Below are 17,275 nucleotides of genomic sequence, written 5' to 3' on the forward strand. Positions count from 1 at the left end.
TTACAGTCCGCCATTTCATTGCTGGAATCTGTTCAAATAAACAAATTATAAACATAAACGGTCGATGTTCACATGATGAAATAAAAAATAACACGGTTACACTGCACATGTACATTTTAACATCATGTGACCAGTCATCAAATATGAACAATGACATGGCGAAAGTAAATGTAATCAAAGCGCCATTGGATGACCTCGCTTCCCAGTTCGACAGGTTGTCAGATAGATGGCAGTCGACATGGATCATAAAAAATTTATCACTTCTTCATGACAATACGAAGCAATTTCCTATGACGTTTCTTAAAAAACGTGACATTCAGTAGTCAATCAATCCCGCAGAAAACGTATAAAGGACTTTACCTTCTCTGTCAGTCTACACCACCATCGACTGACGAGAACGTTCCGGCAGGTACAGTGGTTAAATTTGTGTTCATCTTTATTCAATATGATTTCAGGTTTCTATTTGATACTATTCTGCATTATTCCTTGGGAACTCTGCCATTTCGTATTTGTAATTGTCGTATAATTATTCGCATTTAGTTTATTCATGTTGGGAATTTAGTCTTTCCCCTTTACAGAAGAGGTATTTGTTTGAGGACGTAATACGTTTCTTCGAGAATCGTGATATGTTGAGGCACTGAGGCCTTATTTCTGCGAAATTCCTTGTTTAAAAGAAATCGATGTGGTTTAGTGCTTTATAATCTTTTTTTCAATCAACAATTACTCTTTTCCGTTTGACAAGTTTGTGCCAAAAGACATTAAAATATGGTATGGGTTGTTACCCTGTCTGGCGCTCGTTCTTAAGGGGCTAAGGACTGGTCGGCTCGGAGTCAGTATACTGTGTGTGAGTGGGGTATTCATGTTAAACTGCGGTATGGTATCTCAGTGGGCTAGCACTATAAAACCGGCATCAGTCCGGACTAGTACAAGCAGAGAGAGAGAGACACATCTGAAAATCTGAAACGACACAACGGTTGAACACATCCGAGCAGCCTAGTTAAAACATCTACATTAAAATTAATACATTCAACAATTTGTTATTTCACTTACCATCAAAACATTTTCATTTCCCCTTTCACCACGTGTTACAGCGAATCAGAATGTAGAACACACGTATTGTACAATACCTCAAACAGTACCATCTACTGATAAAGTTCTCTTCATATTTACAGATACCAGTTCACAAAGAAGAATTCGACAATGAAGGTCCTAGCTCTTATTCTGCTTGTCTGCATGGTGATTGCCACGGCATCATCAATCCATCTTTTCCCTCGGGTATTCCCGGGGCCGTTTTTGTTCCCAAGGCCCGAACCATACTTCCTGCCATTCGCCGAACCATTCGGACTTTTCCGTCGCTTCCCTTACCTCGGATGTAAGTAGATCTTGTTTCTTTAACACGGCGAAACCCGTTTCCTCGAAGCGCCATAGTTCGAGTTATCAGTATGTCGAGGACGATATCAAGCGAAATAACAACTCTGTGATGCTCAACATTTCGTCTTAAACGATGCATCGAGTAAACGAGGTTTCGTTTTATTTTCACGTTGGATAGTGAATAATGTATACTTTTACACCTACCTTGAAGAGAAGAATTCTTATTTTATTCTGATGTTTATGCTTATACCATAGGGAAGCTCTATCAACCATTTACATTGACTCTGAACAGGAATTGGGGTGGCTGGGTAGCCAAGTGGTTAAGGCGTTCGCTCGTCACGTCAAAGACCCAGTTCGACTCCCCACATGGGTACAATGTGTGAAGCCTATTTCTGGTGTCCCCTGCCGTTATATTGCTGGAATATTGCTAAAAGCGGCGTAATATGCTTACCTTATAAAACAAATCATACATGCGATGTTTTGTGTATATATAACATATTTTCGTATCCTTATTTAGGAATCACAGACAATATATTCTCATTCATGTGATGAATTTCTTCTTTCCAGAAATGTACTTCAAAAAACGACCTGGTGTCAAGACCTCTCTCAAGATATCACGCCTTCAATACAATGGAATTGGAAACGCTCGATGAAAAACTGAATAAATTAATTGATCATTTGTATTTTCTTGTTTGTTTTTATGTCAATGTTGTAACTCAGAAAAAATGTACAATATCATGATGCCAACTGTCAGGGTTCTGCAACATGAGTGAGTGAGTATGGTTTTACGCCGCTTTTGGCAATATTCTAGCAGTATCAGGGCGGGGGACACCAGAAACGGGCTTCACACATTGTACCCATGTCGGGAATCGAACTGGGTCTTCAGCGTGACGAGTTAACGCTTTAACAACCGTGCTACCCCGCCATCCCTCGGCAGCATGTGTCAACCCAGTGATTGTTGTTGGAAGCGAATAACATGGGTATTGAATAGACCTCAAAGATGGCATTCCTTGTAGAAGGGGCACACATAGCTCATTTGTCGCCAGTATCATCAGCGAAATATAACCTTCTGAACCAGTATACAATTATAACTAAAATATGATAAAATGAAGGTCTTCGACGATATACTCCTTACTGTCACGTTATTTGGCAAAGCTTAGGGGATATAAACTGCCTTTCATAGTAAACTAAACATTGTTAGATTATGAAAAGGGTTTAATACCATGCCGAAAGGAGAATGAAAACAGGTTGAAAACGGGGGCACGGGTGGCCCAGTCGACTAAGGCGCCACGATTCGCTGTGCAGAGTTGCGTCCCTTGGGCATGCCAGAAACCTATGATTGTGGGTTCGAATCCCGGTTCGCCCCGATTATGTTTCTAGGCTTGTCATACCATACCCGTGCTCGTGGGTTTCACAGAAGTGGTAAACGTCTGAGACCTGCATCACTTCGGGCTTTCCTCCCACATTAAGCTGACACGCTGCGATATAACTGGAATACTGTTGAAAGCGGCGTAAAACCCAACTCACTCACTCACTGAGGTTGAAAACGATTGCCCAAAAAACACCTGACTGTTAGAAGGACGTATTTGTTTGAGAAAAATTATATTTTTGCGAAATTTGAGTGAAACAGGTGTTTTGATGAAGGCACGAGAGGAAAATGCACTGATGGTTACAAAGCAAGCGGCTGCTGAGACAGCGTGCCAGGGTTATCAGAAGAACAGAGAGGCCGGGGTCTTGGAATGGCGCGGGGGAGTACGCAGGTCCATGTTGCAAGAATGCACGGGTGCAGCAGTCTGACCTTTGTGCTTACCACCAGACACATGTGCTTACCACCAGACAAAACACATTGGGAGACCACGAAGCAGTAGGCGAAGTGTGACAATCCAAGGACCGCCATCTGCGCACATTACATGTGCGCAACCTGACGGTGACCTCGTCAGCGTTGACGGGACTTTGACGTCGCGTCAGCAGACACACACTGTCTTGACGATTACGTGCTGCAGGAATTCGGGCCTATAAACCCCGCTGTGGAATGGCACATTTACGACATAGACGTCAGTGGTCTGGAACTGCGCGACGTTGGTAGCGACGTGATTGATCAGGGTCCACTTGCACAAAGCTATCTTAGCGCTAAGACTATTGTAAGCCTATGTTAAAGTATTGGAGTTACGATCATCTTAGCGCTAAGATCGCTTTGTGCAAGTGGACCCTGGAGGACCTGTTCCAACCTCTGAGTCGGATGCGGATGTAGCGACGGATATATGAACGACTAGCTCTTGGATGAATCAAATAGGTTTTCCCTTTGAGGAGGTGCTAGCGTCATGATGTTTGGTCCGATGTGTTGTGAGTGAGTGAGTAGGGTTTTACGCCGCTTTGAACAGTATTCCAGTTATATCGCAGCGTGTCAGCTTAATGTGGGAGGAAAGCCCGAAGTGATGCAGGTCTCAGACGTTTACCACTTCCGTGAAACCCAAGAGGACGGGTATGGTGCTGACAAACTAAGAAACATAATCGGGGCGAACCGAGATTCGATCCCACCATAATCGATTCCTGGCGGGTCCAAGGGACGCAACTCGAATAGCGCCACCCGTACCCCCTTGGAAATTATGTTGTGACATTCTAAATTATCCACATGCTCGTTATACTCCATTATCTTGTTGTATCTATCACGTACAATTCAGGCAACACAAGTATTAATTTAATAAGGTTGAAATGAGTTTAGAATTGTCTCTGCAACCTTTTATCCAAGCCACATTTGGTCGTACGAACTACTCATCAAAACAGATTGTCCATGAACTATAAAAATAATAAAAGGAAAGCACACAAATGTATACATTTCATTTGAAATGTAGTTGATTCAATCGTTTATGGTACAGCATGTCAACAGACATTGTCATGGCACTTGGGCTGAACCAACAAAATGCAATCAAACACATAAATCAGAAGACGAAAGTTTGATAACAGAGCTTCTGGACGCATCAGTTATGGCGTGAATATCTTGTGTGACCGCCTCGGGGACCGAGACGAACCAGGACACGACGCCATATTGATGACGTAAGCCTCGTCGTGACGTCATTCGGTATGTTGTCCCAATCCTCAAATAACGCACATTCCAGCGACTGTAATAATAGGTTATTTATATTGAACATAGTTCCACACCATTCAGGGTCATGTTCAAAGAGCTATTATTACCCTGGTCACTGGATCAGTGTGCGCTCAAGAATCATTCTCAGCTCAGGGAGTATACAACCCAAGCTGCCTGTTAGGTGCCATAAGGTTAAAGGGAAGTGTACACGCAAAAACCACTTTCTTTCTGCGTTTTCTAAAAGAAAACGCAATTTTAGAATTAATTAGTATCTGTGTTTGAAAATATACACTCATTTTTTTCACAGTGAAAGTAGGAAGCTCACAATAGTGTGAAAATGATATGCCGTTATGAGGCCTTCGTTTTTCGAGCTAAACAGGCCTGAGTTATCCCCCTTAGATTAGGACGTAATTGGTGCCAATTCAACTGGGTCCCTGTCTATTCTCAACGCAAAAGATATCAAGTACCAGTTTGCGGTAAAACAACATGGCCTACGACACACTCCGGCGCAGTGGTGACTCAGCATAACACTATGCTGGCTGGCATCTGAGACGCTAGAATCACACACCTGTACCTACACCACGTGAAGCGGCTCTAACAAAGCATGATGACGTCATAATGTTTATCAATTGGCACCAATGACGTCATATTGCAAGGGGCATAAGCCATGGTGTTTTTGTTGTGGAAATAGAACACTTGGTAAATGTGAAAAATATAAACCGTTTTAATGCGAAAAATATGTTAATTAATTGTGATATTTTTATATTTTGTCTATGACACTTCTAGGTTAACACTTTTAATGTGGAAAAAGTACAAGAAAAATAGGTTTATTTCCGTGTGAACTTGCCCTTTAACAACCACATTGCCATTTCATCCTACCGGGTACCCATTCACTGCAGGGTGAACGAAGGCACATTTCGAACAAAGTCACATGTCCAAGGACGCCACGTGCGCTTCAGTGTATGGCAGGACCGAAGCCGTAGAAACTCTCAGGAGCCAAGCTCTCCGACAGACGTTGCTTAACTTCACATGATTTCAGGGGCGGTCGGGTAGCCTAGTGGTTAAAGCGTTCGCACGTCACGCTGAATACCCGGGTTCGATTCCCGACATGGGTACACTGTGAGAAGCCCATTTCTGGTGTCCCCCGTCGTGATATTGCTGGAATGTTGCTAAAAGCGGCGTAAAACCTAACTCACTCACTCACCTGATTTGTGACCTGTGCGTTGTGCACAGGTCCACGTGCCACTACTTTAAGTTGTTCGGCAGATTTAGACTTTTGTCTTCTCTGTCACCGAAGAAGAAACTTTGTTTGTCTGTTGATTTACGCCGATGATTTACGGCGTAGTTTTCAAGCTATATGACGGCGGTCTGCAAGTTATCGAGTCTGGACCATACAATCCAGTGATTGATATCATGAACATCGATCCACGCAATTGGGATTCGATGACATGCATCAACTAAGTCAGCGAGGCTGACCACTCGATCCCATTAGTCGCCTCTTACGACAAGCAAAGTAGCTTTATATGGAAAGCACGGGCTGCTGAAAACTAATTCTACCCCGGATCTTCACGGGTCAAGAAGATACTAGATATGTCCTATTAGTGAGAGGTGGAATGAGGTATCACGGCTCTGGTAACACAGGCGCGTTAGTGATACGGATAATGTCTAAAGTGTGGGGTTGGTCGTGTCTTCCTTAAAGAACCTACCCGAGACACGAGTTGCCAGTCATCTAGGCGGCCTCAGTTAGCTATGCATAGTTGCGTCCCTTGGTTGCACCAGAAGCCTATGACTGTGGGTTCGATTCCCGGTTCGACAAAATAACGTTTCTAGATTTGTCAGCACCATAACCGTGCACCGTCCACCCAAAGTGGCCCTGCAAAGACCCTCATCACTTGAGACCTTATGCATAGATCTAAATACGAAACAGATAAATTCAGTTTCACAGGTCTCGTTTTTTTCTAGTGCAGGTGGGTTAATCATTAGAAGGGAACTGCCTATTTAATAATTAATGAACGATAAAAGAGCACCAAGATCACCTGAAGCCAGAACTTCGGCGCAAGATTCGCTTGTTTTGATTTGCCAATCCATGCAGAACTCCCGACACTTATGCATCAAGATACAGTTCAGCAAGAGGAGTAACACAATTGGTGCCCATGAGGATGCCTACCTCTTTCCTAAATAATCTTGTCCCAAAATATCATATATATGTTATCAATCAGGAAGTCCAGCATTTCACATAATATTGTTTTCGCAGAAAACATAAGATGACATTTGCTTTCATGTTGGGCAAATCGCCTGAACATAGAGATATGACTTTATCACGTTCACCACGTTTAGTAACAAATGCAGGGGGCACGGGTGGCCCAGTCATCTAAGGCGCCGCGATTCGCTGTGCAGAGTTGCGTCCCTTGGGCACGCCAGAAACCTATGAGTGTGGGTTCGAATCCCGGTTCACCCCGATTATGTTTCTAGGTTTGTCAGCACCATACCCGTGCTCGTGGGTTTCACAGAAGTGGTAAACGTCTGAGACCTGCATCACTTCGGGCTTTCCTCCCACATTAAGCTGACACGCCGTGATATAACTGAAATACTGTTAAAATCGGCGTTAAACCCAACTCACTCACTAGTAACAAATGCCCCATGGATTCAGACTGAAGTTTGTCCTTAAGTTTGTCGTGTGGGATAGTGGTGAAAATAATTGCAAAAACAAATGGTTTTTTTACATACTTGAGCTTGGTACTTTTCTGTGACTGCGAACATTCAAGCAATCTGGCGGAGTGTTTGAGAAACCTTGTTTGTTACCGGGATGTAATTGATCTGTATATATATCATGCCCCTATAATTCCGTTGTAGAAATAGCAATAAATATAGTTACTCATCCTCATGGCACGTTGAATGACAAGTATGAAGAAAAAGACTGGTAACCGGATGAAATGACAAGAATGAAATACGATGACATTTTGAAGAGACGAAGATCTATAACATTTTTTTCAAATAATGTAAAGTGAACTGAAATACACGCATCCGTCACCACATATCTTACTTTTGACATCATTAGGTAGGATAAGTTTCAATTTTGGTCTGCTGGAAGTATTAGATTTTATTTTTTTATTTCAATGAAATAATGAAATGGTCAAATGTTACAGACACCTTGAAGTATTGGAACAGTTTGGATTTCTGATACGATCAAGTACAATTAGACGCCAACGCTAGAGACTAACCACTAAAGAGAAAATAGTGAAATTAATATGAATGGATTTCTGAAAATAAGTGATGACACCAGGTATTTGCCAAAAGGGTAAGCATGTCCTACCCTAACGGTAGCACCCGCCACACACAATTTGTATAAAAAAGTATGTGTGTGCATCGCCTGACAGCACACAGCAGTACTCCTGTCATGCAACGGGACACACAAACACAAACCAGACAATCAAGTGATGGACTGGAAAATTTTAATACACACGATAGCGCATTTGCTGATTTTGTTGAAACTACAAAAGATATGTTATTTTGAATTACGTCTGCTGTGTACAAGTGTAGATATTCTGCTGCTTATAAGTAAAGAAGCAAATATTAAACAAATTTGTTCGTTTTCGATCACAGTAGGAGCCAGGTTTAATGTCTCAGCCCAAACAGAATGGCCCAAAAAGCTAAAAGTAAACAGGGCGGTTTTCCCAACTTTTATTAATGACAATACCCTGATGATGAGCCGGGAGATTGTACCATGTGTTTGTACTGTCATCATCCTGGAATATGAGCTTGGGTCAAAGACGTTTTCATTTATATATCAGAAAAACTCATCCAGAAAAACTCTAAAATCAGACAAAGCGAAATACATTAGCCTTACCTATACATTAAGTATTTTAAGTCCAATAATGCAAGTGTAGCCGGATGGTGGTGCTAACTCTGAATGAGTTATAGCCACATAAGTACCACCCACTTATAACCCCCTAGTATTCATTACATACATATATACATTTTCATCCATTATCACCATCACTTCATTCTGTGATCATTATATGTTGTCCTTGTCTGCAGTTGAATATCAGCCAACTAACATCAACCTTGATACCCTTTTGCAGCCTCTGTGATTTCTCCAGCTTCACCTGGACTTCCCCTTATCTATTTTAGATATGTCCACCACTTCATGTCACTGTGAAGCATCTTGACTTTCCTTAATACCTGTCAGATGCTAACTTTCTTCTGACTGGCCCTTTGGTCCACTTCTTTAAACTTCCTTTCTCACTTGCCGTCCTCATGCATTCTGCATGAACTCTTTATGGAGGGAGGACTCTTCTTTCCAGCTTCCCTCCCACCATCTGCCACACAGTAATAAACATCATCATCATCCAAGAATTGCCTCATGTTTTGACTAGCAGCCCAGTGGCTGGACAACTGCATACTACGCCCGGCTCCACAAGTTTTGTATGAACAAAGACCTTTTGCCATTCATATGTCAACCTTCTTATGATAACCTACGTAACAATTTCACATTCCTTAAATTATTCAGAGCCTAACACAACCATTATCATAATTTTAACTTCATGTAACACGTAAAATAGGGTTACTGTACACCGAAAACCATCCTATATTATATAGTCACAGAACATTTATTTTCTGTGTCAATAGAACATTACAGTGAGTGAGTGGGTTGGGTTTAACGTCGCTTTTAACAGTATTCCAGTTATATGGCTGCGTGTCAGCTTAATGTAGGAGGAAAGCCCGAAGTGATGCAGGTCTCAGACGTTGAGCACTTTGGTAAAACCCACAAGCACGGGTATGGTGCTGACAAACCTAGAAACATAATCGGGGTGAACCGGGATTCGAACCCACAATCATGTTTCTGGCGTACAGAACATCACAATGAACATGATATCATAATAACTATATGGCAATGTATATATATTGAAGATTTTTCAAAACTTAATTTCATCCGTCCGTATCAGGAGTCATCCCTTCTGAATCATTGTTGGTGACACAACCCACGTATATAAAACTATGTAGTCCATCTCATTCAATCACGCAAAACCCGTGGGCCAAATGAGCCTTAAACAATCCCGCCTTTCCAAACTAAAAGGAAATGACAAAGAATGTATTCGCGACTGCTTCTCGGAGTCAGATGGCAAGCTTCAAGAATGCCCTAAGCTGCAAACATTACGTAGATCAATCTCAATCAAATAAAAAGTGACCTGTTTCTCGTTATTTTACTTGACATTTATGGGTTAACTCATCAAGGACAATGGTATAAATGTAAGTGCCAGAGGGTCTGCTTACCAGTTACAGTTCAAGCAATTGAGGTAGGAATGATCGTTTACATTGAAACTTCTTTCTTGAGGGGAACACTGATATATCAGATTATGTTAGGCTTAGGAAAGCGGTGCTGGTTTCAACGAGCGACCAAAACCATGAATCTGGCGTTGATCATGTCAACCCAAGTCTGAACACTTCTGGGACTTGATGGCAGATAAGGCTTAGGGTGTTTGTGATATGAAACGTGCACAGGATTTAGAGAATTGAGACACAGATTATGTCGCGAGAGTGTTTTTGGATGTTAAATAGCCTGTGTTAGCACTACACATTGTATTCAGCGAGCTTTGACGCGATACCCTTTACATCAGACAATGTCATTCTTTAGTTTTGTTGTGGAAAAAGGCATTAACATGTCTTATAAGGGTACCAAAACATTTTCCTGGAAAGTGTTCATTTAATATATCACGTCAAAAGGTCAGCCGGACAGTGACAACAGGCATTATTGTCCCATCTGTTACTTATGTTTTAGACACTGATTTTCGGCATCTTCGACGACTATTTATGTAATCGTAACATACACATGGTAGGATGTAACGATATGCTTCAATGATCGTTTTTTTTAAAATTACAAATGTTTGTTTGGGTTTGACGGTATATATACTACCTATATACAACCGACAAATCATAAGGTAACTGATGAGATGATAGTGAAGGTGTAATAACAATAACTGTCTGTAAAAATTATTTCGGGCGTGTAGGTCAGTATCTGGTGTCCACCATGTTGGGCGATACATGCACGACACTTTGATGGCATTCTGTTGATCAACTTGCGTATGGTTGCCCTTGGTATTGCCCGCCATTCCGCCGGAAGAGCTACCCCAAGCTGGCCACGTTGGCGGGTGCTGGGTCCCTGGCGTACACTCTCCGCCGAGAACATCCCACAGATGCTGTATTGGGGACATGCCAGGGGACTTAGCGGGCCAGTCATATGTCCGTATGCGATCTAGTCGGAAATAATCTCTGACGACCTGGGCACGTTGTGGTCTGGCATTGTCATCTTCCAGATCCAGATTTCTGCCGATAATGTTAACGAAGGGAATGACAGAACGCAAAATTATGTCAACATATGGCTGGACAGTTATATATCTCTTCACAATGACCAAATCAGTTCGCCTGTGGTGTGTGATACCGCCCACACCATATCATTACCGCTGCCATACCGATCATGGTCAAGAATGGGTTCACTGTCTTAGAGCACGCCGCTAATTCGCCGCTAATTCGCCAACAACGTTTTCTGCCATCTGGAAAATCCTTCAATCCTTGCTTTATCTGTAAACATGGCGTAATGCCATTGACGCACAGCCCGTCCCTGGTGTTGCACAGCCCAGTCAAACTTTGCCGCCGTTGATAATCGTTACACAGGACGCCTTGCATTCAGATGGGCTGCATAGAGACGGTATGTAACGGTCGATGTTGATATTCGCCTTTTGATAACAGGAGTAGATTTGATTCTATTGCGTAGTGTAATTAATGTAATGAGACGATTCTATCCAGTTGGTATCTTTAGGCCTGCCACGCCCCGGTCTCATTGCAACCCAACCCAGTTGACGGAACTTGTCCCACAGTCGAGAAATTACACGTTCCCCCATCGTATACACAATTCGTCATTTTGTTTGTTCGCTGAATGCTATCTCGAAGGCATTTTTGAGCATGTGCTCAGCTGAATTGCATCAGTGATTGTAAGTCCCCCCATACATGCCACACACGGCCTCTGTATGCACGTGCATCACATGCTGTCCATGCATGATGAGAAATATCATTGTGATTAGATGTTGCGTTCAGATGCAACGCCACAAATGTAGACCTTAGCGATGGCTTCGTTCAAGTCATTTTAATTACTTCCCTTATCTTTGTCGGTAGTATATAGACAGTGCAAACACGTTAACCCGAGGCAAAAGTGTCCACGAGCCATTTTATCAAAGACTTGTTTCCGTGTCGATTCACGTTTCACAAAATCAACATCCACGACTGGTACACCTATGTATGAAAGTGATTTAACGTTGCCCATCTTTGTTGAGAAGAATATGTCTTTTTCATCTTATAACCCCCCAAAGATTGCCTATGGTTTTGTGTTAAGGATAAAATCGCGAATCGACTTGGTCGTCTCCTATGGTAGTCGCCATCTTTGTGAAGCTATACGAGAAAAGAACAGCGTCTCATTGGATATTGCGTTTTCATTACAAGGGACACAACTCGTGATCTACGCGAGGTGGCGCCAGGGTCGAGCCAAAATAGTGGCCTTGATGTGGCAAGGGTAGAAACTAGGTTTGATATAGGCTAGTGGACACGCTTGCCTCAGGAAGAGTGACCCGTACTGATGGGACGCATTAATAATTACCGTGACTTTACTATGTACACTATTCGTTAATCTGGATATTTGTTGATCTCAACGATTTAATGTTTGTTTGTTTGTTATACGCCCTACTCCAGCTATATGACGGCTGTCTGTAAATAATCGATTCTGGACCAGACAATCCAGTGATTGACATCATGAGCATCGATTCGGATATAAAGACAGCGAGCCTGACCATCCGAACCCGTTAGTCGCCTCTTACGACAAGCAAAGTCGCCTTTTACGGCAAGCATGGGTTGCTGAAGACCTATTCTACCCGGATATTCACGGGTCACGATTTAAAGTTACTTTGATTGTATGTATCTATTCTTATAATTACAGAGTAATCTACAATGAAGGTCCTAGCAACAGTCCTGGTTCTCTGCATCGCCGTTGCAGCCGTGATGGCGCATGTCCCCTATGTGCGGCCCCACTATGGGGTCTACCCGGAGCCGTATGGCTACGCAGAGCCTTACTATCGTACTGGGCTGTATTATCCACGCGCTGAGCCATATTTCAACAATTTTGGCTACAAAGGATGTATGTATGACATATAGCACTGCATTTATTTACGATTTAGAGTTGCGTCCCTTGGCACCTATGGTCGTGGGTTCGAATCCCGCTTCGCCCCGATTATGTTTCTAGGTTTGTCAGCACCATTCCCGTGTTCGTGGGTTTCACCAAAGCGGAGACTTGCATCACTTAGATATGTCCTCCCACATATAGCTGACACGCCGTGATGTAACTGGAATATACTGTTTAAAACGGATTTAAATCTAACTCACTCACTCATAGGATAGCGCATAGTTTAAAAGGGGCGGTCGGGTAGTCTAAGGGTTAAAGTTTTCGCTCTTCATGCCGAAGACCCGGGTTCGATTCCCGGCATGGGTACAATGTATGAAGCCCATTTTTGGTGTTCCCCGCCGTGATTTTGCTGGAATATTGCTTAAAGCGGCGTAAAACAATACTCACTCACTCGCAAAGACTTAAAGCTTACTAGACATGGTTTGAACATGTGCAAAGTTTTTTTTGCAAATTTAAATAGGTTACCATGACGAAAAAGGATTTAAGATTACTATAAACTACATAATATATTTAACAGTCTTAGATTTAGTTCAACCTTCGGGACGAAATGAACTTTAGGCGTCCACCGAGTTTACATATGATAAGAAGGCTTGTGCCAGTACGGCGTGTGGGATTCTGGTTAGAATGGCTACCATGTAATCCCTCTTGTCAAAAGATTCGAGTTTAAGAGGTCGGGTGGTCAGGCTGGTGGACTGGGTGTCATCGTGCCCGGAAAACGTGGATATCTCCTCATAATACCAATCACTGGTTTATTTGGTCCAGAATCCATAATAATTACAGACCGCCATCATATTGCTGGACAATTGCTGAGTGCGGCCAAACAATCTAGCGTTAGTGATACCTTCAACATCAGAGGAAGTGATTAGGTCAAGAGTAATTCACATGTAGGTGACGACGTTTTGTTTGTCAAAACTTTCACTTTCAAGAACTCAACACTACTGGTTTTGTCTTCATTTGCAGAGATGCCTGGCGAAAGATGAAGCTGTCGCGCCGCAGATGTTGCAGCATTTACGGAATTACATGTGACGCTTTGAATAAATAATTCGAAGTCCTTTTTCGTTGTATTTATGCACCAATATAAGATAGCTACGCGATAAATCGCAAAGAACAATGAAGAACGAAGTGTGGTTTATTTCACGATAAAACCACGTTCTCACATGACGTCATTTCTGGAGATTCGAATATTGGCTCGCAGGTTGGTGACGTCATATTGGGCGACGTTATTTTTGAGAGGGGAGTGTCTGGTGAGTTGTTCCCCATTGATGTAGCTGGGCAAAGCAGATACAGGCCATGGCCGAACGATCACATCTAAAGGCGGGAGAGACATGACAAGTGGTTTGCGGAAAGGTACAGGTAGTTGACGTGAAAATTTATCGGAATATGTGGTGAAAAACCCACCTGTGCATAAAATGGACTTGTCCGACAGGGAGAATAAACCATTCGGGGTTGCGCCCCTCATCTAGCGTAATTATAAACTATTTGACACCTGATGCCTGAGGAGTATACATTTTCATGTACATGAGTTTGAGTGAGTGAGTGAGTTGGCTTTAACGCCGCTTTTAACAGTATTCCAGTTATATCACGGCGTGTCAGCTTAATTTTGGAGGAAAGCCTGAACTGATGCAGGTCTCAGACGTTTACCACTTCGGTGAAACCCGCGAGCACGGGTATGGTGCTGTCAAACATAGAAACATAATCGGGGCGAACCGGGATTTGAACCTACAATTATAGGTTTCTGGCGTGCCCAAGGGCAAATTCGCAGAGTTGCGTCCCTTAGGCCAGGCAGACACCTGGGACCTTGATTTCGAATCCCGTACCCGTGGTAAATGTCTGAGACCCACATCATTTAGATCTTTTTTCACACATTAAGCTGACACGTCGTCATATAACTGACATCAGCAGCATTAAACACAACTCATTCACTCAGTATTATCAGTTTTCCAGTTACTTCAGATTTATAACGAAGTTACGGTTGGTTCAGTAGTATCTTGGGCCGCCATTTGCTCTGCAGAGTTAGGCTCCTATGTCCGCTAAGCATGACTTCGTATTCCAGATTCGCTCTAATTATAATCCATACTTTGTCGGCACCATGTTTGTCCTCGTGGTGTCAACAGAGTGGTCATTGTTTATAACATGCATCCTTCAGTGTTTCCTCACACTTTAAGCCGATACGCCGAGATTTACGTGGCATTATCATAAGTATGGAATACTGTAAGGGACATTATCGCGATCTCGCATTCTCGCGATCTCAACCTTTGGAAACGCGAGTATGTCCCTTACAGTATTCCATACATAAGGCATGTTGCTGGGACGATATACCGTACTTATTCCCTTCTGATCAGTTTCAACAGAAGTAGACACAACAAAATATAACAAAATAAAACATGGTCATTTTGCAGGAGACCGCCTCATGGTCTAGTGGTAGAGCGTCCGCCCGGAGAGCGGAAGGTCCGGGGTTCGATTCCCGGCCGCGTCATACCAAAAGACGTTAAAAGATGGTACTTGTTGTTACCCTGTCTGGCGCTCGGCATTAAAGGGCTAAAACAAGGACTGGTCGGCTCGGAGTCATTATACTGTGTCTGAGTTGGGTATTCATGTTAAACTGCGGCATGGTATCTTAGTGAGCTAGCACTAAAAATCGGCATCAGTCCGGACTAGTACAAGCAGCCACACACACACACGTGCATGCACGTCGCTATATAAGTGCAATAATCTTGGACGCGACGTTAAACCCCATTTCACCTCACCTCATCTTATTTCGATAATGGCAGCGGTTGTGATTATAACAATAAAATATATTATTTATTACATCGATTCATAAATGTACTTTTCTTCGTGTAAAAAGACCTAACCTTTCATATAATCATCTGTCACTGTCTGGTAGTCTGGTATATTTATATCTTATATACAGACAGACAGGAGACATTTTAGATGCTTTGTACAATGAATATTTTTTATTGGCACTTAAAATATTGACTCTATGAAGTAGTTAAATGTGAATCTGAAAGACATCATGACATTAGGTACTAGCTTCGTAGTTAATGTCAATACAACTCATCCCATATCTTTTTTACTTTAGATTAGCCATTTGCGATGCAACTCCGCATAGTGTAGTGCCACGATTTAGACGACTAAGCTACCCATGCGCCATTTTTAGCTTGATATTGTTCGTAAGAATTAATGTCGAATCTGAACAATATGATGTGACGAAGATTTAGCAAGAAGAGTTTTTTAAGTCCTCTCAGACAAATTTCACAGAATAGAGCACAAGGCTGTTCTTTTATGCTTTCATATGTTGACAATTCGATGAGGTCATCATAAATGTTCCACATTTGAATATTTGAAATTATCACCTGAAAATTCAAACTGTTCACAATGAAAACATTTAATAGTATACTTATCAGATTCATTTCTTCGAAATTCAAAAGCATAATGGCAATTCTTACAGGTTCACATGAAAAGTAATTTTTAATATTCAAGAACCTTTTCTAAAAAGTGGATTTATAGCGTGTCACGTGGCTACAAGACAGTATAACAATATGTATCGACAATTCATAAAGCTGAGTTCGGTTTTCATATACTGAACAACAAAAGTTCCTGTGACATTGAATAAGATTTAATGCATAGTTATGTTTTTTTACCAAATCTGAAACAATTTCGGTTTGCAACAGATAAAAGACTCTTGTAACTGTTTAAATGGTTAAATTTGCCATACTGACTTCTCAGAAAATGCGTGATTTCATAAAAAAACATGAACATGCCAAAATGTCAATTTACAAATCAATAGCGTGTGTGTCCACCTCAGGTTGCGATGCAGGCAACACGTCTTCGTCTCATGGAATGGACCAGGCGTCGCACAAAGTCCTGTGGGATATCTGTCCATATCTGCTGGAGCATGTTTCGAAGTTCCTGGAGTGTCTGTGGAAAACGTGGTTGACGTCGAAGGCGCCGATCCATCTCATCCCACATGTGCTCGATTGGTGAGAGATCAGGGGACCGAGCCGGCCAGGGGATGACATTCACGTTGTTTTGTTGAAGAGCATCCTGAACAAGTCGAGCAATATGAGGCCGGGCGTTGTCATGTTGAAAGGTAACGCCTGGGCCATGACGACGCAAAAACGGTAGAACAACAGGGCCGATGATCTCGTCGCGGTAGCGCTGTCCATTGAGATTTCCCTCTACCCTAATCAAACGGGTCCTCTGTCTTGCTGTAATCCCACCCCATACCATAACGCTGCCGCCCCCGAACCGATCTTCTTCCGTGACACAATGATTGACGTAACGTTCACCTCGACGTCGGTACACTCGAATCCGTCCATCGCTCTGGCTGAGGTGAAAACGAGACTCGTCAGTGAATAGAACTTGTCCCCACTGCATGGCCGTCCTGCGTAGACGCTGTCTGCACCACTGTAAACGTGCTTGACGCTGGTTTCCTGTCAAAATGGGACGTCTGGCGGGTCTTCTGGCGACAATCCCTGCACATCTGAGGCGACGACGTACGGTTTGTGAAGATATTCGTCGAAGGCCAGGGATGCTTCTTGCAGTCACTGTTCCTGGCTGGAATCGATTTCGTAGGTGTGTTGTTCGAATCC

The 17,275-nt window shown here is 42.6% G+C and overlaps 2 long non-coding RNA genes across 2 annotated transcripts; both read left to right on the forward strand.

Moving 5' to 3' along the window:
• The first annotated feature begins 294 nt into the window (after window positions 1-294).
• LOC124113881 lies at window positions 295-2,054 on the forward strand. The gene is made up of 3 exons (XR_006857815.2): window positions 295-409; window positions 1,173-1,372; window positions 1,939-2,054. It is a non-coding gene; the product is annotated as an uncharacterized LOC124113881 (long non-coding RNA).
• Window positions 2,055-9,696: 7,642 nt separating this feature from the next.
• Window positions 9,697-13,734, forward strand: LOC124113882. Its single transcript, XR_006857816.2, has 3 exons — window positions 9,697-9,753; window positions 12,441-12,638; window positions 13,644-13,734. It is a non-coding gene; the product is annotated as an uncharacterized LOC124113882 (long non-coding RNA).
• The last annotated feature ends 3,541 nt before the right edge of the window (window positions 13,735-17,275 follow it).

Source organism: Haliotis rufescens, unplaced genomic scaffold, assembly GCF_023055435.1.
Source record: "Haliotis rufescens isolate VD_foot unplaced genomic scaffold, xgHalRufe1.0.p SCAF_12, whole genome shotgun sequence".
Taxonomy (NCBI): Eukaryota; Metazoa; Mollusca; class Gastropoda; order Lepetellida; family Haliotidae; genus Haliotis; species Haliotis rufescens.